This window comes from Zonotrichia leucophrys, chromosome 5, assembly GCF_028769735.1.
Source record: "Zonotrichia leucophrys gambelii isolate GWCS_2022_RI chromosome 5, RI_Zleu_2.0, whole genome shotgun sequence".
NCBI lineage: Eukaryota > Metazoa > Chordata > Aves > Passeriformes > Passerellidae > Zonotrichia > Zonotrichia leucophrys.
Window position 1 is genome coordinate 30,361,236 of NC_088175.1, and position 26,293 is coordinate 30,387,528.

At 41.4% G+C, this 26,293-nt stretch overlaps 1 protein-coding gene and 1 long non-coding RNA gene across 13 annotated transcripts in view; one reads left to right on the plus strand and one right to left on the minus strand.

Annotated features, from left to right (window-relative positions):
- The window catches only part of DPF3 (double PHD fingers 3), a 166,814-nt gene that overhangs the window by 126,105 nt on the left and 14,416 nt on the right, over positions 1–26,293 (minus strand). The window contains exon 1 of one of the 10 annotated variants that reach the window (XM_064713773.1): positions 15,472–15,576. The exons of 8 other annotated variants lie outside the window; for them this stretch is intronic. The gene's annotated coding sequence lies outside the window, so the exon portion shown is untranslated. Of the gene's footprint in view, positions 1–15,471; positions 15,577–26,293 lie in introns of those variants that run through there. One more of the 10 variants, XM_064713769.1, reaches the window with a different exon arrangement.
- Positions 14,812–18,283, plus strand: LOC135448142 (uncharacterized). Of its 3 annotated transcripts, none has more exons than XR_010440403.1 (3): positions 14,812–14,903; positions 15,953–16,019; positions 16,478–18,283. It is a non-coding gene; the product is annotated as an uncharacterized LOC135448142 (long non-coding RNA). The 3 variants fall into 3 exon arrangements; XR_010440402.1 differs by lacking the exon at positions 14,812–14,903 and adding an exon at positions 15,669–15,728; XR_010440401.1 differs by lacking the exon at positions 14,812–14,903 and adding an exon at positions 15,738–15,837.

The following is a 26,293-nucleotide window of genomic DNA, read 5'->3' on the forward strand; positions in this document are numbered from 1 at the left end:
GCTTTAGGACTTGGCTCTGTTGTTTCAATGTATGGCAAGGCTCTTCACCCTCACTCTCAGAAGTCATTAACTTCTTAACTCAGCCTCATTTTGCTCTGTTAGCCCCTTCACAGTTTCTGCCATCCATGCTGCAAAACAAGCGTTATCGTACAGACGCTCTGAAGAGGACAAGACAGTTTTCCCAGACACATTAGTCAATGTTACTGTGCCCACTACCTTGGGCCTTCAATGAGGCCACAAAGTTCACCTTTCCTGCTATTTCATCTTGCAGCACTGTTCCTCTACCCCTTTTTCTCTCATCCTGCACTACCAACCATAAATCCTTCTATCTATCCACCCTGTCCAGTTTATTTCTGCATGCAAGCAAGACTATTACTTCCAAGAGCAAATATAACAAAAACATGGCTGGATCTCTCATTAAGAGACTACCCTTGACAGAAGCCCAGATGTGGGTCCCTATTCACCTAGATGATATTGTGAAGGTGCACCAATAGAGCCTCCAAAGAAGAAAGAGGCAGTGTTTAGAGACAGAAGAAAAATTCCTTCAAAACGGATAATCTGCACAACCCTGTCAACAGGAAGAACAATTACTCCTGTGCATTTGTCAACATATCAGCAAAAAAGTATCACTCTTCCAAAAAGAACCATTCATAAGAAACAGGCATAACCCTTGTGATATTGTTCACAATGGATGCACCGTAGCAGAATATGGAGTTCAATTCTGCATGTGCTGTGACTTTTTACCCCCTAGCTCCACCTTTGCACACTGCAGAATCCCATTATAGTAAAATCCCAGTGGTGATTCAGAAAGGAAAATTTATGAACATTGTATTCCATTTAAATTAATGTGGCTACCAGTGGAAGCTACATAGGCAAAACAAGGCTTATATATGAAAAAAAATGAAAGGAAATGAGTTTTTCACATGTCTTCTAAGTGCCATGATGTTACATGAAGTCTGCCACTTCCCACTTCATTCCCAAGGCCTTTGCCAGAAGTTACCACCCTTGCCACCAGCCAAGGGGCTTGAGCAAGCATTTCCTAACCATCAGTTGAGACAAACTCAAGTAAAGAGACCTGCTGCTTAAATTGTTTATGCTAATCTGAATTACTTTTAAAAGAGATATCTAAAAGAAGCTTAGGTGGCACGCCAAGGGGATATTAACTTTCAGCAGAGAAGCAAAGGCAAGCTAAAGGAACAAGTGCTTCAGCTGCACAACTGCAGCTCAAAATACATACATATATTGCCTTGGCCTACAGCCATGCAGCGTGATGCAGATAACTACAGTCACATGCTTGGTTCAAGCAGAACGACTTCAGCTTTTCATCATGCTATGATATGTAAACAGTGTGTCTATAAATAAATAAATATGCCTCTCCAATGCTCTTGGTAGCCTCAACAATCTTCTGTTATATGTTAAAACAAACAAACAGACAGACACTTTGCTGCTTCTGGATCAGCTCACACTGCATCCAGTACAACCACCAAGCACTTGTACATCAAGTACTTGGTGATGTCTCAAGTACATCACCAGCAGAAGGATTTCAGAACAGCCCCTAACTACCAAAGCCCTGTTGACTCAAGAAATAAATCAGAATCTCTTGGGATGCTCTGCAATTCATAAAAATCCCAGGCAGTACAGAGTGCATAGCTGGTATTTCATAGCAACATTCTGCCCTCAGTTCTGAGTCACTGTTGACTCAAAGCCCACACTTGATGGTAATGGAACACTGTGCGGATGCCCAAATCGCCCCTGAGGTGGAGGCCCTGACAGACCATGATTGCTTGAGATCCTGTAGAAATTATCATATGAGTAAAATGGACACCAGGGGCAGACCACACTCCATTAAACCTCATCAGTGAATTTGACCTCATGAAAACAAAAGAGAAACTTATTCCTACAGGAAGAAGGAACAGGAGCTGGGTGGTGATTTTGTAATACTCATGCTAGGCTGTGAGCTCTCCTGGGAAAAGCACTCACCTTCTGTTCCATCCACAAGAAAAACCTCTCTACAGTGGGGTGGGAAGGGTGGAAATCTCTTGTAACAAAGCTTCCAGTAATAGGAATACAACCAACTTCAAAGTTCACATTCCTATCAAAAGCTTTTTAACCTCCTGTTAACAGAAGTCATATTGAAGGTCACTGTACAGAAGACACTAGGAAAAGAAAAGCTAATGCACCTCTGTTTGCTTACACTGCAGTTTTGACAATTCTTTGCTTAAATCTGGATATTGCCATTTTCCACAACTTTCATATAGAGATGAGAAAAAAAAAATAGTTTAAAACAACTAGAAGGCAAATCTAATGCCTGAGTCTTCTGACTTGGAATTTCATGCTAGCAGGTCCTTTTAATGCCTCCAGAGTATTTTTCCATTTTCTTCCTCCAAAATTTGTACAGCCAGCAACAGACACCATGTTTCCATGTTGTAACTACCCTTATAAATATTTTATAATGTACATATACTTGTACTTGAATAAACCCTATATAGGAAATTAATAACTAAATTTTTAGGCTATAGGTAACTCTAGGAACTAAAATAAACTGCCTTCTCTCACACACCAGCAATTTGGGGCAGGCACACAAAGCTAGCTAATTGTTTCAGGCCTAACTTGCTGCTTTGGGAGGTTTTATTGCAGCTCTCTAGCCAGCCACCTTGGAATCTTGCTAGCAAATTGTTTCAGTTGTGATTTGGACACAAACTGCCTGGTCTGGCACTGCCTAGTTTGAGCTAAGATTCCACTTGAGCACAGCCCTGCTCTGGGAGAGCAGAAACATCTGCCTTTTCTGCAGGCTCACTATCCCACAAGAGCACTTTCACACTATTTTGGCTATTCTTTGGCTACTCCATTTGCGAACAGGAATGTAAAAGTGATAGAGGAAGTAGATTTTACTTTTCAGAAATTTGTCATCCAAGATGCTTCAGTTCTAGTAAAGACTCCATTTTCTTCTTATTAAATCTGAACTTATTTTGCTACTCCTACCTCAGGCTCCCTGATGTACAGCACAAAAATGAGAATTTGCACAACTGCCTCTGCCTAGTGTACCTAACTTTTGCCCTTTATACTGATGGGACAAATGAGAAATTAACCCAGAGCTGTACTTTGTCTGTTAGATGCCAAAGTACCATAACTGGTGCAGGTCAACAGACACCTTGACCACCATATTTTTCTCTATGTGGTTCATAGTTGACTAGGAAGATCCATTAACAAATAAGATACTGGCAAGTAATAGCATCCTTGTGAAGCATGGAAAGCCCCAGTTATGAGCCATTTAAATCTGTAGTGAAGACTATAAAAACTCAAGTTTTTCAGCCACCCTTTTCAATAAAGAGGAGGAGGGAAAATCACAAAGAAATACATTGAGAGAATTTAATGAAACTTGCATCCTCACACAGTGTCTTGGGAATCAAAACCCTGTCAGTAGCAGTCAGATTACAGTATCATCAGCACCTGTACTACAGTGAGCCTATTTCTTCAGGACCACATGTGCCAAAAAGCAAGTTACCTAAAGAGATTGTACCAATTTCTGCTAGGCATAAATGTCCTCATCTAGCATCAGCTGCAATGGTGATGGTACCACTATACCAGAGGTTACTGACCCAGTTTTGTTGAAGAAGGTTTCCAATTTTCATTGAGCAAAAGAAACTGGGTTAGGTTGAATGGTTTAAAGTGGTGGCCAGAACGAAACTGATTGATGTCACCTGAAATGAAAGCACACAAACTGCTCTGCTAGGAGGCTGTGGCAGCAGTAATTTCTGGAAGCAAGGAAGTCACAAGTTGCTTATAATTGCAACATCCTTCATCAAAAGTTGTCTGTTTCTGGACTAACTGCATTAGTTAAAACATGTACATGTTTAACTCAGTGTCTTTCTATATGACTTTATTTTGGTTTAGATAAGTATTACATTGATTTCCCTTAAATCAGCTGCTTACCAATTTGCTTTCTAGCTGAAATAATAAAAAGAATCTACTTATCTCACATATTCAAGGCCTAGTAATGGTACAGATTAGCAGGGTAGCCTGTGGGAAAGCTTCCATTCCTGATGACAATATTAGACAAGCTCATCAGAAAGAAGATTTAACTCAACAGTTCTGTAAATCCAGCAACAAAAAGTAACTTCAGTCAAATCTATTTCAATGTGGAAAGAAACAAGCCTACAACAAACTGTAGTAAAGTGTGTTATCTCATTTGTCCTAAAGAAGGATGCCTCTGATGTGGAAAGTATTTACAGGGTCACAGAGTACAAGATATTCTAATGATAAATCTTTGATCCATTACTTGGTTTCTAGAGACAAAATTTGTCTCTGATGTAGTTCCACTGAAGTAAGAGTTATGCCAAAGATAAACGCCCTGGTTAAATATTGTTTGGAGAAAATACCATGTTACAGGAACAAAACAAAAGGAGATTTCACACCATGTTTAGTATTTCTTCTAGCAGGAAAAACAGGGTTGTGGAGAAACTAAAGTGGCAGCTAACCTTACGAAGAAAATCAAGGTACATATTAAGACTTCAGCACTTGCTTTGCAGAATATCAGAGTTACACTTGTATTAGCTAAAAATACTAGGTGAGAGCACTCTAATTGAGCTATATACGTGAGAACTTGAACTCTTGCCTCTTACAAAAAGAGCAACACCTGTTCATAAGAATTAAATGGAGGGACCACTCAGTGCTCAGAAGTGACTGAAACAATAACCAAGCCTGTGTTCTGCATTTGCTTTAAATCCCTCAATGGCCATTCTTATCCTTGGCTCAAACATGCTCTGGAGCTTGTGACTGGCTCTCACTAAACTCTGGTCTCTCACACAACAGGAATTCCAGCCTGGTTGAAAAATTTTACTTACTCCTGTGATACATTTTGTTCCAGTGCAAATCCTAGGGACAGTGAGTGTAGCTGTTTCTCAGGTGAACATGACCCCATCAGGTGGAAACAGAAATTCCTAACCAGTCATCCAGTGCTTTCACCAATATCCTTCAGGACAGCCTGTGGCACAGGGTCTTCCAGCTGCAGATCCCTGACTTCCCTTCCTCACTATTCTCATGATACCTTAGTGCTTACAAGAGATGAACTGAGATTCCTGCTGGAAACTGCTTCCCAACATTCCATCTTAGATTATGCAAGATGCTCACTCAAGGGCTGATGTGTAAATGTGAAGTAACCTGTTTAAATACATATTTCTTTGGCCAGCCTTGTGCTGTGCCCTGTCATTCAGTAAAGCCACATTAGATTCCTGTCTCAGGCTTTTTTGTTGAGTTTTTTCTTTCCTCCCTGGAGTGACAGGCTAATTAAGGAGTGACAGAGACTGGCTCAGAAGAGTCCTGTTCAAATATCAAAGCAACAGATGCAGCAAGACAGACAGACCTTCACTGCTAGCTGAAGCAGCTCTATCCCAGTGCACCATGCCACCACTGGCTTGTCACATAACATGAAAGAGACTCTGGTTTTCTTTCATCACCTCTCTAAACCAAGAGAACTGTGCAAGTTGTAGAAATTAAACCAGTGAAATCTAGGAACAACAGGAGAATCAGATCTTTGGTGTTTTAAAATGAACCTTAAGCAGACAAAGAAAAAGAAGGGGGGAAGCAATCTCACATGTGTCAGAGAGGAATGCTGGCTTTGTTTAGCCAGTGACTTCAGCAAGAATGAAATTAGCTTGTGATAGCTGCAAAATAAAGTTGAATCCATTGTGCCATTGCTATCAGGCAGTATCAGAGTTTGATGTAACTGGAATACATTGCTCTGTAAACCACAAAGGGCATAGGCCACTTACTAATGAACAAGGGGGTGAACAGCACAGTCCCCAGAAACAACTCCCCAGAAACATCCTGCTCTGCTCCCCCACCTCCACTCTGCTCTGGCTGTACAGAGCAATTCTTGCCTCTTTCATTTCGGCCATAACATAACCACGACTCAGTACATCATTAGGACTGCCTGAGCCAAACCCACTGCTCTCCACAAAACCACAGCAACTCTAAAGCATTATGTCACTGGGATGGCTCAGGCCTTTGAGGATTCACCTGAGACAGGATATAGGAAACTGTGCATAGTGCTGTAAGAAAAAGCACAGGATCACTGTTTGTCCTCTCTAATAACACAGAACCACAGAGAACACTTGCTGGAGGCCATACTGAGGTTAGTCCTGTGTGCATATTTTCAAAGGAAAACTACATCTGCCCATACAAAGAATTTTAAGGATTATTTAGCCCTCAGCCTGGCACAGATACAAAGGTGATGAACAAAATGTTCCTTCACAGGCTTCTGTTCTGTACCTTACTGTGGTCATTACATCGTCACACAGTGAAGCTAGACTTTCCACTGAGAGCCTGACCACTGCCCAGAGATTTCCTGTTTGGTACTACGAAAAGGTGATTTATTTATGATTATTTTTTGAAAATTACTTAAACTGGGTAAAATTTTCAGAAGACTACATCTTCTCCTTGAGTTACTACATTTGCACAATTCCATCTGTAGGCATGCCGCGTTAAGGACAAATGAAACAGAAAGAGTCTAATGTGAGGAATTTACAATCTAAATTAAGCATAGCACAGCAAAGGTGACAAAAACCAGCAGCATGGGAGGACACATGCCTCAACAGCAAGAGCCTACAGGATCTGTTCAGCAGGCGTAATGAACTTAATGATTCTTTTTCTCCTGTCATTTCACTCCCTACTTCCCCCCATTCATAATATTTAAATCTGCAGACAGTGAACTCAGTCTTCATCTCAGTGAAGCAAAAGGCAACATTTCAAATCAGTAGCATCAGGATTTGGCTTCATATGTGGCATAAAAGCCTGGGGTGCACAGCAGCAAAGGCAGGCTAGCCTAAAAGGAGGATTTTATGAATGGTTTGGAGGAAAGTTGAGCAGCACAATGCACAGGGTCGAAGAGGCATCGTTATATGATACATGAAAATGCATAGAGACATTTATGGCAGGAGAATGCTGGAGCAACTCAGCAAGCTGAATTAGGAGAAAAGGCTGGCTCAATAAATAAAGCATTCAGATACAGGAGGTGAAATCCTATTCCTGATTTCACCTATATAAAGTCACTGACTTAACTGCAAAGAGGAAAATATATAGTTGAAAAGAACCAGAAAGGTCAGGAGAGAGAAATGAAGTGTATTGAAGACAGGGATGTGGTGCTACAGTTGAAGAAGTCCAAAAAACATCACAGAGGGTCTGCCAGGTGTGGGCAGGAGACACTGGTGGCCCAGGGAAGATGTGTTTTAACAATCATCCTGTTGTTCTTGTATAATACAAGAGAGGGGGAGGTCCAAAGGATTAAAAAAGGGGCACTAAAGAATGGGCTAATTAAAAATGGCAATTAGTGGTGCTTCAGCCTCTTAATTGAAACAGAAAGGAATAGAATGACCTTTGTTATATGAAAAAGAGTCAGCATTTCTGTTTGAAAAAAATGTAAGTACAATCAACACGAGAGGATGTTTACAAAGGTACACATGCAGTGGGTGGGTAGATGTCTGTAGGAATGCAAAATAATGTAACTTACAGCAGTATTGAAAAGCAATATTCCCAGGTTGCAGAGAATTTCAGATCACAGATCTTTGGGACAGGTTGGAAGGGGAAGTGAAAGAGCATAGCAAACGGAAATATAATCCTAATAGGATCTTAAAAATCATAAATACAAAATAATAATCATCTGTGTGTTCTCTTCTCCAAGAATACCACAGGGAGTTTCCCTGGTACAGTAGAGGCATTAGGGAAGAGACCTCAGCGGTATCAAGAACCACCATAGGAATTAACTCCATCTGCTCCGCAAAGCAGAGGAGGAGGAGAAAGGGGAAGGGATGAGAAATGCAACCTGAAACCTGGTAACAAACTACATCTCTACCTCACAGAACTGGTCATAGAACACCAGCAGCAGCCATGAGGAAAAAATAGGCAAGCAAATATTTTTTAGAATCACAGAATGGTTTGAGTTGGAAGGCACCTTAAGGATCACTTAGTTCCAACTTCCCTGCCATGGACTGGAAGCATCAGCCACATATAAATACTAAAAGTAAAATTAAATATACATGGTGGTGGTCCTGATAGGGAATAAAGAAGGAGAATGATCCCATTCATTTCCTTGTGTACTCTGGAACACTTCCAGCAAAGTCCATAAGGTGACCAAGATTTACAACAGTTGTAAGGATCTGGTCCAATGAGTTCATTTTCTTGCACTGCTGCATTATGAATTTAACAGAGTAAGTTCCAGGGAAGGGTTTTGTCACTATTACTTTATTTGGAATCAGCAGCACCAGTACAGAGGTTCCCCAGTTGGTGTAGACATGGTGTTTACACCAGAAAAGGAGAACCTGGAGCAGTCACGTTTTGTTTAATGGAAAGAACACAACTCTCCACACACACAGCCAAGTGCTATTAGTCTCACTTAGCTGAGGAGTTCCAGGATTGCTGATGAGAGCAAGGCACCCCAAAATACTGGACTTGCTTACCTGTACAGTCTCACTGACTTCATCCTCACTTGAGATCCTCCACAGATAGCAAATGACTGGTAGTAATGGCAAATGTGCCCAGTGCTGGGCTCCCAGCTGCTGCATGGGAGCTGCAGCATCCTGCGCTATTGGGCACTGCACTGCCAAGGATTTTGTGTGCTATTTAAATGGCTATGGTGCATCAGGATGGCTAGCATCTCCTGATACACCAAGGAAAAGAAGCATGAAGAAGTTATAAGCCTGTAGCAGGAGCTCCTTATCACCTTCATCCTATGAAAATCTTCTGTAAGTATCTAGTTAAAATAGACATCTGTTTCTCTTGGGAATAACAAAAGCATGCATAGACCAAAGTCTGAGTCATCTTAACATCGATTATGTGAAAGGCCTAAAAAGCATCAAATGTCAGAAAGAACTTTGTTTTCAAAATGTGTGACGGACCTACATAAAACCCCAGCCTAGTCATTCTTCAAACTTGAGAGTTGCAAAGTATTAATTGTAACTAGATCTCAGCTTCAAGAGGAGGCCTGTATTCACTAGGGCAGGATGCAACAGCACAGGTAAGCATCTGAGTGTGCACACAAACTGCTCTGAAGCCCAGACTGGGATTTTCCAGCAGTGGAGCACTATTAAGCCAATTTTCCATTTTAATCCCTGACAGTTATTCAATTGGATTTGTAGTCTTCCTCCTCATTTCATAGAATCATCGAATGGTTTGGATTGGAAGGATCATCTCATTCCAACCCCCTGCATGGGCAGAGGCATCTTCCACTAGAGCAAGTAGCTCAGAGCTCCATCCAGCTTGGCCTCGTACACTTCCAGGAAGGGGCATCCAAAACTTCTCTGGGCAACCTGTTCCAATGCCTCACCACCCACACAGTACGGATTTTTTTCCTAATGTATCCAATCTAATTCTACTTTCTTTCAGTTTATAGCCACTCCACCTTGCCCTATCACTACGTGACCTTGTAAAAAGTCCCTCTCCAGCCTTCTTATAAGTCCTCTTTAGGCACTGGAAGGTGCTGTAAGGTCTCCTTGGAGCCTTCTCAATAGTGAACAAGTCTTACTCTCTTAGTCAGTCTTCACAGGACAGATGCCATGTTTTCTTCATTAGGAAAACACTAGTCCAAGTCAAAGTTATATACAAAGCATTTACACTATTAACATGTTATCAGATCAAGGTAAACTCTAAGTTTCAGCCAAGGGATCTAGATAATGGTTCACATACCAAAAGAGCCCTAATCCTAGAAACAGAGTTAACACGGGAAGGCCCCCAGGCAGAGTCAGGAAATTGAAGCATACCAACTGCTTTTCTTCATCTCCTTCATATCTCACACAAAACAAAGGATCACAAGAAAACAAAGACAGAGATGACACTGGTCATTGAGCAACCCAAAATTGAAACTCTGCCGCTCCTCCTGCTTGGGTTACTCTGAAACACTTCAAAAGCAGTTATGAAATCATGCTAAACCTAAAGAAATGGCAGTAAGGAAGCTTAGTCTCACCCAAGTTTTTGAGGCTGGCCCCAAGGGGAGAGAGCCTGAGCACTTCTAAAGGCGTGGGGTACTAATGCTACAATTCAAGGCTATCTTTAGCTCCAGCAAACTGAGAAGTATTTGCTGGTTATCAAAATAGTGCATGCATAAGTGAGAGAAACAGGATGTGGCAAAACGACCAGAATCATTTAAATTTTATTCCGAATCAAGTCTCTGCCAGCCTCAATGCCATATATGGAACATTTCCCCTGCAGGTGCAAGAGGTTTCTGTAGGATTTGCTCTTGCATGTAGTATCCCACAGACTAATATTTTAATAGATACAACCGTTGATTAGATGAATTTTTTTTCTGGTGTGGGGGGTGGGGAGGAGAGAAGGAAGAGGAGGTGGAGAAAGAAGTATGTAAGCTGCAGGTTTGGGAGGGTTGTTTCCCCTTCAGAGCCCAGCTGTATAAACCACATGTAGCAATATAACAAACTACCTGGTCAAACCATAGACAAGTTAAAATAAGAGTTTGAGGGAGGAAGACATGAGGCATTTGATGAGGGAATAGTCTATCTCACACGGGGATGGGAGAATTGATTTTCGCGACAGGAGATAAAGCACGGCAGATAAAACTAGATACTGTTTGATCTGCCCAACAGAAAACAATAGCTGAAATGGTGACCTACCTGAAGGAGCAGGGGTCGGCCTGGGAGAGCAGCAGCCAGGCAAGTGCATGCCAACAGCATGCTACAAAAGCACCAAGGGAGGAGATCCAAATTGCCCCTCCAAAAGGCACAGGAGTACTATTCACTCTACATCAACAGCAGTTCCCCATCCCAGCCTCCACAGTAAGCCTAATCTTTAAAAGCCACTCCAAAAACTAAGTTGCACACAATGAAGTATATGTTTTTAAGAGAACCTTGTCAGCAGGAATAGTACATTAATTATTTGTCTTTAGAAACAACTGTAAAGAGGGAAAAGGCTATCTTCAGAGTGTCCCCAGCCCCCGCCCTCCCCATCCTACCAAGCATATCTAAAGGCTTTACTTCCCTGACTGAGAAGCTTTAGTGACCTCAGAACCTGTGATAGAGATGTAGCATCATTTGTTGAATCATGAAAGATTTAGCAGAAGACAGTTGCCCTCTGCCAGTTGTGATCTCCCTATGACCAACCCTCTATCCCTCAGATAGTCTCCAATCCAGTTCTACCTCATTCATTCACTCGGGTTTGGAAGTCAGCCCAGCACAACACCAGGAGACACCCCATGAATTGATGTGTCCATTCTGGTGCCTTTTGTACAAAACATTGAATTTAAGCAAGAAATCCCTGACTGTGAGGGGGACTGATTTGCATGTGAGGAATGAGGAAAGAGAGGAAAAAGAAGGTAAGTACTGCTGGTCCTCATTTGCCTGATCATAAGTCAAACTGGTCTACAGTTCAAAAGGCAGCTGAACAGATAGTTCAGTGTGTGACCTTGTATCAGCTACTCATCTTAACTGCATTTTTGTTTATTGATCATGAAGTGGGGCAAAAGCAGGCACCTTTCCTGAAAAAAACAATCAAACTAGCTTCCAAACCAAGTGAGTAAGTTATGGAAAGCTAAATATATTCTGGCAAGCATAAAAGAGCCTCACTTTGTTTCAGCTTGAGATAGGTTGTCATCATACACAAAAAGGGCCAGCCAATAAAATCTGCATGAATCATCTCTTTGCAACTCCAAGCAACTTTATTAGGAAGAATATTATTCATTTTCACATGCCTTCTGCGTAGTCAGTCAGTCAATAAACAGGAATGGTCAAGTGCTACCTTGATTCTCACAAGCTATCAACAGTTCTCAACTCACTTCCAGTATCAAAAAAAGCATAAAGCAGGTCTTACCAGTTCCCATGGACTGATTTCATGTTTTTCACAATGTAGTGTTCTTCCTCAAAGTTCTGCTCCAGAGTCTTATGATTAACACAGACATAGCTTTCATAGGTATAAAAGTATTTCTAACTTGGGTTTGCAGGGAATACCTTGGACTTGTAACCTAAAAGCTCAAAATCCAATAGGTAAAGACAAGCATTCAAAAAGGCACCATTAAAAAAATGCATTTAAACCTTCCCAAAGAGAAGGATCAGCCTGTGTTGCAATTTTCAAATGACCAGTACTGCAACCCTGCACAATGGATCTGAACATGACCTAGCAGTGTGCCCAGGTGGCCACAAAGGCCAGTGGCATTCTGGCTTGGATCAGCAATAGTGTGACCAGTAGGACCAGGTCAGTGATTGTCCCCCTGTACTCAGCACACTGAGGCCGCACCTTGAATCCTATATTCAGTTTTGAGCCCCTCACTGCAAGAAAGGCATTGAGGTGCTGGAGCATGTCCAATGGAGCTGGCAAAGGGTCTAGAACACAACTGCTATGAGGAGCAGCTGAGGTTGTTCAGCCTGGAGAAAAGGAATCCCAGGTGTAGCCCTATTAGTTTCTACAACTCCCTGAAATAAGATTGTAGCCAGGTGGGGATTGGCCTCTTCTCCCAACCAGTGACAGGAGGAGAGGAAATGGCCTCAAGCTGCACCACAGGAGAGTCAGGTTGGACATCAGGAAGAACTTCTTCATAGAGGGGTTGTTAAGTATGGGAACGGACTCACCAGGGTGGTGGTGGAGTCACCCTCCCTAGAGGTGAGGAAGATGTTAGTGGATATGGCCCTTAGTGCTATGGTCTAGTTAGATTGGTGTGACTGGTCAAAGGCTGAACTCAATGATCTTAGAAGTCTTTTCCAACCTAAGTGATTCTGTGAGCAGCAGGAGTTCTGGTGATAATACAAGCTTCTGCTTTGTTCAACATGGCACAGACAGTCAGAGAACTATGATTAGAACTTCTTGGTTTAACATCTCTCATTTACTAAATCTGTTTGCAAATTTATTTTCTCACCTCTGGGGATTTGTTGCCCTCTCCCACAACAGTACAAGAATCTAAAAGTGTTAGAAAAGGGAATAAAATGACAATACATTAAAAAAATGTTTTTAAGCCAGTTACAGTTCTTTGCTTTGATTTTAACCTCTAGCACCTTGTGAATTATTAAGTAATTTCCACCTAAAAAGAAATAAATCAGAAAATATCAAAATGGAATGTTCTTACATGTTCTAAAACTTTTCCAAAAAGCAACTTCAACCATTTGAATTAGGAAATTAATTCAAAAATCAACTATGTTCTGCAAACTGGATTGGTTTTGGTGATTTGGCATACTCCACTCCAAAACACTCAGTGAAAAGAGCACCCAGTCTTGCCAAGTTTTACCCCAGAAATAACTACCCCAGAAACTCCCTGCTGCCTCTACCTCACAAGTTGAACACACAGCATTCTGTTCTTGGCCAAACCCTAAAGAAGGCTCAGGTAACTCTTCAATAAGAAGATCCAGTCCTGCATTTATATGTGTCTTAGACATTCTCTGATTATAAACATATGAACATTAAAACTTTCCATTAAAGAATAAACCACTGTTTCTTTGAGGTCTTCCGTTTCTTTTCAAGGTATTAGAAGCAAGAAAGTTAAAAATACATATGAAATCCAGAGATGGGGGAAGCTGCCCTACTAAAAGACTCCACCTTCAGCCACACCTTTCATTTCTTTGTACCTCCAAGATCAATAATATCACTGAACAGAAACAAAGTCCACACCTTTCTATTAAACATCTCTTGTAGGACTTGAGTTACCAAAATTCATCTTTGCTTTTTCCACATAGCTTCTCATGACAGTGACCTACTCTTGCATGTATGGTATACATAGCACAGAGTTTGTAAGCTGGAGGGGTGAGGTGCTTCAATTTAGATTCTTGTGGACAAGTAGACACATCACCAGGAGCGCCATTAGAGCTACCTCCCTTGGAGAGAAGCCATAGGCTTAAAAGGGTTGTGGAGCATAAAATATCTTCTCATTCCTTTGAATGAAGGAGCCTTTGATCTTTTAAGGCTTGGTGAGGGTGTCTAGTAAGATCTTGTCTGTAAGCATGCTGTAGATAAAGGAAAGAACCTGCAACCACCAAAATACAAAGAGGAGTACTTCTTTTCCTCCTTCACCATCCCCTCCTTTTTCTAAAGGAAATACCTCAGTAAATGTCAACTCCCACTGAAGCAAGTAATTTAACATTAGCAGAAGACTTCACCTCGTCAGAATTCCTTTGTCAATTTGCTGCTGGGCAGGTGCCCTCAGCAGACTGTACCCAAACCAGCTGGGCGCATACATGTACACATACACATGTAGCAGCAATCTCAGATAATCATGAGGAGCAATCTCAGCTAATCATGAGGAGCAATCTCAGCTAATCATGATGCACATGATAATTACAGGTTGTCTCTCAATAGGCCCTTTTAAGGCATTTTACAGGTATGCATCAACTAACCCTTAAACACTCCTTTAGTGCATATGAGGTTTATTGTTTTCCTTATATAGGAAACAAAACTGAATCCTTGAGCAGTTAAATAACCTGTCCAAGGACACTAAGGATGCAAGAAACACAAGTTGGTTGGTCTGACTCATGATGCCTGAAATCCAACTGCTAGGCATGCTTCTCATTCTAGTTTCTCCGGGCAGCTTGCAGAGTTCATTGACATTTTCAGGAAACACAGAATCAGAATTGTCCAACTTGACTAGACAGAGAAGAGAAAGGAGGCTCATCTTTTATGGACTTACATCTCAGCCTCAGTATTTCTGTCCAAATAGTATTCTCTGGGCTCAAGGGAAAAGAAAGACAGGTTTTTAGGCTTTTTGGAACCTCAACCTAGCAAAGGAGATGTGTCCTCTTACAGCTTCAGGTGCTCAGTGGTAAGTGGAGAGTCTCATGCTATATAACTTTAGCAGGTGTCAGGTGAGAGGGTCAGAGGTTCTGCTTCTGTTTAAAAGCCTTGCTTTCACAGAAAAATGGGAACAGCTAAGCAACATGTTCAAACAGTAACACCAACTGGGGCAGAGCAGGGTAAAGGGAAGCACGGTAAGGATTTCATAAAGTTCTTTTCAAATTAGGAGCTGCTGGCAGAAACCATTATCATTGCATTGCTACCTCCAGTGTATCCAGCTCAACTGTTGTGACTCTGTACCTGCACCCTTTATTTTTGGCATTAATGTTTTTCTTAGATTATGACTTTCTCTGTACAGCGCAGTTTTTCCAAGAATAACTGTTTCAAATTCATCTTGCCACTTCAGAATACATGATCAAAAATTACAAATACAACAGCCTGTCCCATGCAAAACCTACTGCCTCCAACACTCACTTAAAGTATCTCTATTGACACCAGTGATAAGGGTTTCAGAGAGGGTCTGATAAAATGATGCAATCAGGTGAACCTTTATGGGGAGCACCTCAGTGTGCCTCTCAACAAGCTGTCTCCAAGATGACTGGCAGTCATAAGGAATTGTAATGTACATATCCTATGCGTATAAGATTACATACATAATATCCAGAGAGAGGCATGTTTCATCATGCTTAACATGAGTATAAGGACCAGCAACTCCTGAATGCTATGTAAATCTGTTATCATCTTATTGCAAAAGTTCCATACCTCCTCAGTGATTTCTCATGTGCAGCTCCTCACAGCACTGACTCCTTCATAGCACAGCCAATAAACTCCAACTCCAACCTCAACCAGCTAACCCGCTTGTCTTCTTATTGGACAAAACTGTGGCCTATTAAGGGCAGGCCTGTTCCTAATCTTTGGTGATTAGTACAGCTGCAACTCCTCAGGTGTGAGACTACCTTCTGCACCATCTTTATTTTCTTACGTCCTATCCCTCCACATAAATCTTTCTCAGGTCCCAGGTGTCTGAATTCAGTTCACCCTTCCTTCTCTTTCTCCTTCAATTCCCCAGTTTTAAAAATGGGAATACCATTACATGGCTCCATCACAATAATTTTCATACTATAACTGGTAGTGTGCTTTGAAGATGTGAACTGCTACTCTGAGCACTTTAATTCAAGGCATGAAGAGTGGACAATGAGAGGCATCATAATAACACACTTTTTTTACTATTTCTGCACTACAGAGTCACACAGCAGTGATTAAACATGCAAAATCCTGTACAGCATGGACTAGATTCAGCATAAAGCCTGGTAAGTCTGTTCTATGGCTGCACAAAATTCATCAGCACAGTTCTTGAAAACAGGGTTTCTTTCTTCAAGCTACTCTCCCAGCCACAGTCTCAGTGGATGTAGCAAAAGGCATGGTAGTATTTAAGCAGTGACTGTAAGGAGGTGTGGTTCCTTACCACCAAGTCTGTAATGAAGAGAAACAAATAGAGGGCAGATTGTGGCTCCTTTCCTAGGGAGGTGTGTTAGGATAGTGGCAGCAGAAGGAGGAGTCTCTGAGGTACATTGCACAGGATACAGAGGTTTCCTGCTCAGAGCTGTCCTGGTCATCAGCACAATGACCACTGCCAGTTTTGAAGCCCTGTCCTGGACAGGGGACAGAACTAACCAGGGCAGTAAATTCATCCACCAAATTTCTACAATAAATTTGTATGACAAACTTGAACATTGTGTAGCAATTTGATCTTTTTTTCCCATAATAGATGAGCATCATTCCAAATCCTATCTGGAAGACTATGTCCTTGGCACCACTGCAAATACCAACCTCCTAGAAAACCTTTCCTGGCACAAAACAACTTTATTCCTTCCTCCTTAAAGATGAACAGCACAATGCCTACATTCCAATTTTATGCACCTGTAACTCATGGGCTGGGCTTCTCCATCCCTTTGTCTTACATGTATGATGTAAAAGACAAGAATGTTTTCCTTGTGTGTGCTAATCATTACTGCAAAAATAAGAGTGCAAGGGTGAAACAGTCATTTAGGGTGACATGAAAGTTGGTTCTAATGCCAATATTTTATATATCAACAGAGCCTGAGTCCCATGTAACCCCCCCTTGGCACACCTTGTGCTGTTGTTAACACCTGGTCAGAATGTGACAGGTTTCAAAATGAAGTATTTTACATGCTCTGTCGGTGAAGGAACAACCATATCAGCAAAACAATAGACACTGAAGCTTACTTACCAGATTCTAATTTATACTGATCAGTTAGGAATACAGAAAAGCACAAAATAGGGAACAACTCAAATTACTCTAGCAGAAACAGATGGGTGGTAAGGGTGGGAGGTTGCCTTTGTTGTGTTTGATGATGAAGTATGTTCAGAGCTGTTGTTGGGCATTTGGGACTAAATGCATCCAGGTGACACAAAGCCTGCAGGATCTTTTTGAGAAAGTCTGTCTGAGAGAAGTGGGGAGGGAGAAGAGCTGTTCAGGTTAGTTTAGCTGCTCACAGGGAGGCAGACCCCAAAGGATTTGCACTCAGGCTTCCCCTCGAGATCTGCTTGCCAAACTCAGTGAGCACAGAACCTGTGGAGCAATGAGCAAAATAAATGGGATTACATTTCTAAGTCCCTAACAGTTCCTGAGAGAAGGAAGTGGGAATGGGAAAGGCACCAGAGAGGGAATCTCTTGTAGCAAACAGCACCTCTGAAGAAGCATTCACAGTCTGTTTAGCCTAAATAATTGTTCTCTCATGATAAAGCTTTCACTTAAGACCCCTAGTAGACATTTAAAATCCAGCTTCAAAAAATGTTGCCAGAATAAGACTCTGGATGAAGCAGACAACAGGTCTGACTTGGCATGACAAATCCTGCTCAGCAGCCCAAGGGTTAAGTCTATGAGCCAGAGCAGCAGGCTCTTTGCTTCTGCTTCCTCCCACAGCAGTAACCCACAAAACTTCAATGGGACAGTTGTGCAGTTTGTGTCCACGCTGCAATGCCCTGGTACAGAGGTATCCCTAGCACTCTCTTGCCCTTTCCTGCCTCCACTCTTCATTGGAAGGAGTAGGAGGAAGAGGGATTTCCTTCCATTCCTTCCAGAAAAGCAACCAGATGCCCTGAGCTGTGGTATGGCCCCAAGCCATTGAGTCTATAATACCCTGAATGCAGAGAAGAGCTTCTGCCTCACACCTCCCCTCAGGAACAAGAATACAATTATCACCAGCTTTGGCCCCTGCTGCTGAAGACGTGTTTTACTCTCTTTTGCCATGAGAATCTCCCACTGTTCCCACTGCACCTTCCCAAACTCTGTCTTTCCACTTTTTCACATTGGGTCTGGAAAAGAAGTCTTGTTGTTTTTCCAGACATGAGTCTTCTCATCCAAAATCCCAACCTTATGCCCAAGGATATCACACCAGGCCCCACAAGCTATCCTCTCCAGGGAACACTGTGGATAGCTAATTGCTCTCGTGTTCTTCATTTGCTAAGGTATGCCCACCCCAGCAGTTCTCAGGGACCAGGACCAGAGGTAGCTGCCAGCTGGAAGTTCTTTGGGTCAGAAACTGCTCAATTAGTACAAGGAAATCACAGCCTAGCGGGAGCTACTTACAATACTCATTTCTAGTTAATAGTAATTTTTAAAGGAATTAATTAAAGGAAATGTCTTTAATTTGTATTACAATCTGTCTTTCTGTGTCCTCATTTCCCTTCTGGCCTACAAAACCTCTTTTCATACCCTACCATGTCTCTACCATGCTTCCTATTCATTCCCCAATGTCCTTCTGCCAGTCACTTCCCCAAACTGGGCCTTGCCTAATCAGCCCTTCTTCAATAAAGCACTTCTGCCTTAGAATCCAGGCAATCATCTTCTCCAAGTTTTCCTGTGTCACCATTCCTTGTAACCAGCCCTTAGATTTGTTTTCACACTTTCCAAAGGACTTGAGAGTTTGCCCCACTATCTTATTCTTCATTAGCATACGAGGAGAGCACTGCCATGTGAACTTACATTTTAGAAGAGTCTCTATTGCAGTTACAGGGAAACCAAGAGATTAGTGAGGAAAAAACCTACATACATGCCCCTAACCCATGAGAATACCATTTTTTTTCAAATCAAAAAGCTGCAAACCCTTTAAAGGATCGGATGCCTTCTTATCTGCAGTTCTTTTCTTTGACTTATTCTCAAAGCAAAGTAGCACACACATGTATGCACACACGTTTTCTTTTCAATCCTTCCTCAGTCCTGACCTCTTGCCCTGCTTCAACAGTGGTAACTCATCACTTCATTTTGTCATGGGTTTGCCTTTTTCCATCTCATTGTGGCCTTTCCAGGGATTAAAGAAACAGAATATCCTAATATCTAGAAATATTTCTATTTTCTTCCACTAAAAATTACATCAGGTGAGAAAAAACTGGGATTGAGCTTGGAAGACTGGCAAGGACTCAAAATTAATGCTTTCACAGTGTTATCAACTGCCTTAAAACTTCCAGATTATGGTTTTAAAAAGATAGAGACCCAAAAGATAGAGATCTTTAACTAGAACTAGGATTGCACATGGACAAAGGAAAGTGAAACTAAGGCACAATACTCACACAAGTTGAAATATTAACACTAAAACTAGAGTTAGTGTTTGTATTTTAGCTTAACATACTTTGCTTCATTTTCATGGGCACTTTAGGTGTTCCATACACCCTTCAGTACTTCACTCAAGAAGTGGCCTACCTTCAACTAGATTGTTTGTTTTCTTGGGGGGCTGGGTGTGGTCTGTGCTTGGTTTTGGTTGTGGTTGTTTAGGGTTTTTTTAATCTGTGATTTTGCTTCATAACTGGATTCCTTTGCTCACTGGGCAGAGAGTGAAGCAGGGCAACATACACAGACAATCAGGAGTCACATTAACAAGGAAAGCCTGAGACAAGACCACCCTCTGAGCACACTCCCTGGCAGCACAGGCTATGTGGATGCCCTTTGTACAGAGCTACTGTTTGCATAGCATAGAATATCTGTTTGCTAGGTCATGTTTAGGTGCCTCTCTGTACTTATGCAAAGAGCAAGAGGGCCTGGTGGCCTTCATACAGAATTTACACGTGGGCAAGAGGAAACTACATAAATTGAGAGTAAGATGTAATTCAAATAACCATTTTTTTCCAAGTCAAAAAGTAGCTGTAACTGGCACACAAGCAGCTTAGAGTGTAAGTGGAAACAAATTCCAGGGTGTCATGGTTTAATCCCAGCTGGCAACTAAGTACCACACAGGCACTTACTCAGTCCTTCACTCACTCTACAGACAGCCTGCAGTGGGGATTAGAATCAGGTTAAAAAAAGAAAAAAAAAAAGTAAAACTCATGGGTTCAGATAAGAACAGTTAAATAATTGGCACAAAATAAAATTTATTAATACCAATACTAGTTCTTTTATTGCCAGCAGCTCCACACAATCCACATGTCTTCCTGGTAGCCAGCTGCAGTGGCCCTGTGAACCCATCAGCAAGCGCTGGAAATATGCAATAATATGAAGAAGCAATTGCACATCTTTTGCCTTACATTTGCAATGTAGACTTGCATTCACATTGTCACTGCCCCCATATCCAGTAGGAGTATTCCACACGGAAGCACGAAGCAGATACATGAATAGAACCTGCTGATTTCCTCTGCTATGGTAAGGTTCTCCAAGGAACCTCACAGTCCCAGCTATTTCATTTGAAAAGTGTTTAGAAGTTTATTAGTCAGACTTAGAGGAGCTTTGCACAAGCACCTGGGTCCTCTGCCCTACTTGCTGACCTGCAGCAGCTTTGAGGCAGAGCACTGATGCGATCCCAGCACTTGAATCCCGGCAGTGAAGGCCATCAGGTTGGTCTTCTTGGTCATGCTGCCAAAGTTTGTGTTTCATCTCTAAAGATTTCTCAAAAATGTGATATCTGAGAGCTCAAATGCTGATACATAAAAGGAGCACATCAGAGCTTCCTCCCAGCTGTAGAAAGTTGTGTGAACACCTAGCTAGCACACTGAGAAAGATGGATTTTGTTATTTCTTTTACCCAATGTGTACAGTGTCCTGGGATCATCTACAGATATCTGATCAAGTGCCTAATATGCAATTATTAATCATTCCACTGAAAGCCTTTAACTTTGAACAACAGAATCTGTCTTCTCATCAGAATTCAGGCATGCTACTGCACAGTATGAAGAGAGGACAATCACCTTATGTGCAAGTGCCATCAGTTGCCTTTCATTATAAATATTAACTTATAAGACATGTCTGCAAATGGCCACAGGAGCAGAAAGAGAGCCACATGGAAGACCAAAGGTCACCTATGATTGTGAATCTGAAACTTGAGTGGAAAATTCATTCCACAAACAGTGACCTAGTGAGAGAAAGAAAAAAAGGCAAAATGAAACTGCAAGAGAAGATAAAAGACAATAAAAATAATGCTTCTTCTAGTCAGATCAGACCACTGCAGATTTCCAAGGGGTTCACCCTGACAGCTTTGACACACACACCCCAAAATAATGAGTGATTAATAAGCATAGGAACAACTAATTAAGATTTTTTTTCCTCTAGAATGAATCTAATATAGGTTTTACTTCATACTCAATCTGAATGAGAGACCTATGAACAGACATTAGAGACAGTAAATTTCTTAAATGTAGTGCCCATTTAAAAAATCAGCATCAAACACTTTGCATTCACTCTCAAGCTTCAGCACTTATTTGGCACTTTATAACCATGTATCTCAAACTTCTCTTTAGGAAGAGACATAAAGGATTTTTTTTTTTTTCCATAGGGAAACACTACAGCACAGACTTTGTCTGAAAATATACAGAAAGTCAGTGGTGTAGGCAGAAACTGAATGCAAGTCTCTGCATTACCAGTCTGGATCATGCCATTTCCTCTGTACAGAAGCCAAAGTGTATGTTTAATAAACAGGTTGTCTCAGGTTGTTGCAAGACCTGGGTGAACTGGCACACTGACTTCCCCCTAGGGTTGACATGCAGGAGCAAACATCGCAAAGAACAAAATAAAGCTCTGGTTATTCAGCCAGTAATCATAACTCCATCTTGCATTTCTGAGTCTCTTGTTTTGAAACTTCTCAAGGCCTTTCTTGCAACACTGCTAAGTACTATGTGACTGCCAGAGACCTTGAAACAAAAATGGCCATATCAGGTCAGACCAAAGGTCCATCTAACATGGTCTTAAACTTAGGCCATTATGGAATCCCTAAGGAGGCACACAAAATATGGATATAGTGATATTCTGCAGGAAATGTACTTGTATCTCATCCCAGCTTCTGGCAAACTGTGATTAAGATATCAAGGAATTCAATAGACATTGAAGGATCTACCTTCTGCGGTGCTGTGTTTTTTGAGCTCAGATAAACTTCAATATCCCATACATCCTATTGTAAAGAGTTTCACAGGTTTATTTAACATTTAGCAAAAATGTATCTCCTTTTGTTCCTTTTGAACTAGCCTCTTGAAAATCTTGTTTGATGTCCTAACTTTTGACTTCAAGAGGGGGAATGAACATAAATTCATCCCCTATTTGCCCCTTCCATGATGCTCCTGATCTCAGGAACCTCTCTCATTGAGAGAGACTTGGAAACCTTTTTACAGACTGGAAAACCCAAACCAATTTAGTTATTCTTCATACAGAAGTCATTCCTTTTGATCCTCCTTGTTTCTTTCCAAGTACATCTTTCAGCTTATTGGATCCTTTTCAACACAGGGAGACCAAACTGCTCGCAGTATTCCAGAATGCTTCAAACCTTGGACTTATACAGAATTACAGAAACATAGACTCATTTAGGTTGGAAAATATCAATAATGTGTCAAATATATTCTCATAGTAATGATGTTTGCTTTCTTTCCTTTGATACTAACTCCTAACATTCAGCCTGCATCTCTTCCTTCCTCTCTCCCTTTCTTTTAATTATTACCGTATTATTATCTTTACCTATTACTGAGCACAAATATCATATTTTGGTAGATCTATTATAACTCCAAAATTTTTCTCTTCAGTGTCAGTAACTAATTCTGTCTCCATTCCTGTATATATTAATTTGGGATATTTTTCCCTATGTGTCTTAATTTACATTTATCTGAACTGAAGATAACTAGTCATTTTAATGACCCAAATAATACAGTTTCATGGGGTTCTTCTTCAACATTTTGCAGCAACCTTGTGTTCTTCCCACATGGAGCATCCTTAGTATTATCAGCTTAGTTTGTCACCTCCTCTTCACATTCTTTCCCAGATCATTTGCATTTATCAGGCAGCACAGGCCCAGTTACTGATCCCACAGAGCCTCCATGGGTGACCTGACCAGTTGCTCCTCGCCCATGTTTTGAAGGTTTTAACCAAGCATGCTTCAGGAAGACTTCCCAAGGCAGCTCAGGCTCTTTAAAAGCTCCAATAGAAGAGCATTACCAAAGCCATTTGCAAACCAGGCTGAGCATGCTGGTGGCTGCCAAGTGGGAGTGGCTGCCACTGGAGGAAAGCTGCCAGCTGCATGTGCCATTCCCATTTTCCCTACCCTCCTGGCTGGAAAAAGAGAAGCAGGAGTCACCCTCCCCTTGTTCTCCATCTCTGCTCTTCTTATTTCTTTCTTCCCCATTACTGGACTAGCACAGACCTTGACCCCTTATCCTTGGAGAGATAAAATGGAGCTCTGCTTGCCCTGCCAGGAAGCCCCAGACTCCCTCAGAGCACAGGCAGTCCCAGGGAGCACCAGTGCCACTGGAGTAGGGGATGCCCTACGTGAGCATGCTGATGAGGGATTTTGTAAGAGTTATTGCAAGAGTTATTACACACATAGAGGTGTGTGCCCAACTTACAGCAGAACAAAATGCTTCACACAAGCAATGTCCCCTACTGTGTAGCCACAGTTTTATTACAGTGTAACTTTGATCACCATTCAAACAATCTCCAACTAAGGAAAGGCCTACCAATAGCAGGACTCCTTAGTGATATCCTGGAAAAAATAAGGATTGGGTGCAATATCAGTCAGTACCATCTTAAGTTCACCATCACATTTTATGTTCATACATATGTAAAAGGAAACATTGAGTGAAACTCTGAGCAAGCCTATCAGGAAAAAAACCCAGTCCATTAAACCCTTAAGTAAGAGATACTTCTTAGGGACCAACATCACTTTTAGCTCCTCTCTGATCTCTCTAAGTGTATCCCCCTCTGATGCCCTTCCTGGAGTGAAACCCCATTGATTCCCCTCTCTGGGATTATGTTCTAGTCTGCGCACAAACTGTTGCATAATGATTATTTCCCATTTTAAGTTTCACCCATGAGAAACTGTTAAGAAATAAAGCAAAAAAAAAAAAACTTCCCAAAATAAAGTGCCACTTAAATGTAAAAGTAGGAACAAGGAAGAATTTAAAAGATTTTAATTTAAAAACTTACTTGTGCCTTCTCTGTCTGAACTCTAACCTCCCATGAAGATGCAGCAGCAGGTCTAGCTGCATGTTGGCCTATTTAGAAACTACCAAAGCAGCACCATGTCACTCGGGGAGGGTTCTTCCCCCTCCCTATTCACTGGGTGGATTTTTTCACTCCCTTATTCCAAAACTAGTTTAAGTGTGATCCAGTGGAGACTTCCAGTGCCAGCTGTTCATTTATGAATGCTCTTGGTCTTGGTTTTGTCCTCTTAATTTTATTTTTTTAAATCATTCACAGATAGAAACTAATCTGAGGATATATGGCATCCAAAGCATCACAGAGCAGGTCCAAATCTCACACTAGAAAGATGAAAATTTCTGAACAGTCCCATCCTGAAATGGCTTAGTGAAGCAAAGTGCCTATAACAACTTCTGTGCAGGAATGTACTGGGAACTTTAAAGGCAGTGGCTGCTCTTTATCAACTCAATGTAGGGAACTACTCCGGATGAGCAGCTCATCTGACAGAAGCAGTTTTGCAGGTGGCTCAAACTGGAAAATAACCACTAAGGCACAAGAGAATCATTTGAAAGCAGAGAGAATTAATTGTACAGTTGGTATTAACATATGGATGAAACATTGCTTTAAAAGTTCAAACAGCAACTGTCAGCTGAACAAAGTTGGCAGAGGAGTAACAAATGAGTTTTGCAATTGTGCTATTTTTACTATGCAATACCAATACTGTATAAAAGAACAAATGTTGTGTATAAGTTCAATGCCAAACCTAAACCATTGCTAACAGTGTTGTTATGATGCAATTAAAAAGTCACCATCATTATTTGCTGAAAAGGATTTTATCCCCCTCCCCAAGCAAGTGTTTTCATTACTGGAGTTTTACTAGGCATGTTTGTGAGAAAGAAAGGTGAAGGAAAAACCCAACTCAAATATTTAAAAACATTTAACTGTTCTGGCTCATTGACAACTGTATGCTCTCCCTGTGATTTTTTAAGAGCTGCTGACGCCTCATGGAAAAAACTTTGAAAAACATATTATTGAAAAACAATTTTGCCAATGTGTCATATTTTCTGTCTTATCCCTTCTCTTGCTTTTCACTGGTAGAAGAATCCACATGAAAACATAACCTTGATTCTTTAGGTAGACAGAATTTGGATCTGAGCTCTGCCAAAGCATGTGGGTGTTTGGATCCTGTCCATTAAAGACATTTAACTTCAGATCCAGGTTCAACCTTCAAAGCTCAAAAGAAGTGCTGAGATCCAGGATTTTGTTCTGACCCACCCCTGTTACTAAGAAGCTATCTGCTGTCTGTCCTGTCTGTTAAGCTATAGACTTCTGCTAAGGATCTCATAGGTGGCTACTGCTGTCAACATTTGCTGCCAAATTATAAGCATCAGGCACTACTGAATATCTGAGAATCTCAGAGAGTTTGAAAAATTCAGGAAGGGGGGGCAGAGGGAGGGTGGAATAAAAGGAATTTTCTCCGGTGGTACTGTTGTCTTGAAATAACATAGACTTGGTTTGTGTCTCACACTGGCATAACTTTTGGACTTCAGTGAAATCACACTGACTGAGTACAAACAAAAACCACAGTCTGTATGAAGCTGAAGGGGTTTTTTCACATTCAGTGTGTTGAAACAACACATTCCAGTCCAGCCATAGAAGCTCCTGCTGCCTTGTAAGCACAGAAAATAGAGATTTACCCCAAATCTCCCACTCTGCAAATTGCTGTGAGTGGAAAAGAATAGCAAGCCAAACTTTATCAGCTCAAAAAGATGCCAAACTGGACATAATTTCAAAATAGAATCAAATTTCACTATGGCCTTGGCTCTTTTCCTGATTTAGCTATGCAGGGCAGAACAATGGAAATGCTAGGTAGATACCTTCCTTGGAAGAGGGCATACTTTTCATGTGACCTTGCCCCTCTTTTAATCAAAACACTTCTTACTTTCACTGACATTTACCCCAGGGACATTAAGGCAAAGTAAGAGAGGAAAACTAACATGCACACCACCTGCCTGCTCCAGGAAAACCTTTTCATCAGTGCATCTACTAACTGGGATATCTGAGGACGACTGACAGAAGTGCCCAGGGTTTCTGTTTTATTGCTACCAAGTCATGAGACAGAACCCACAAACCTAGGAGAGGACTGCAAAACTAGAATTTTGTGAGGGGCAAGCTGACA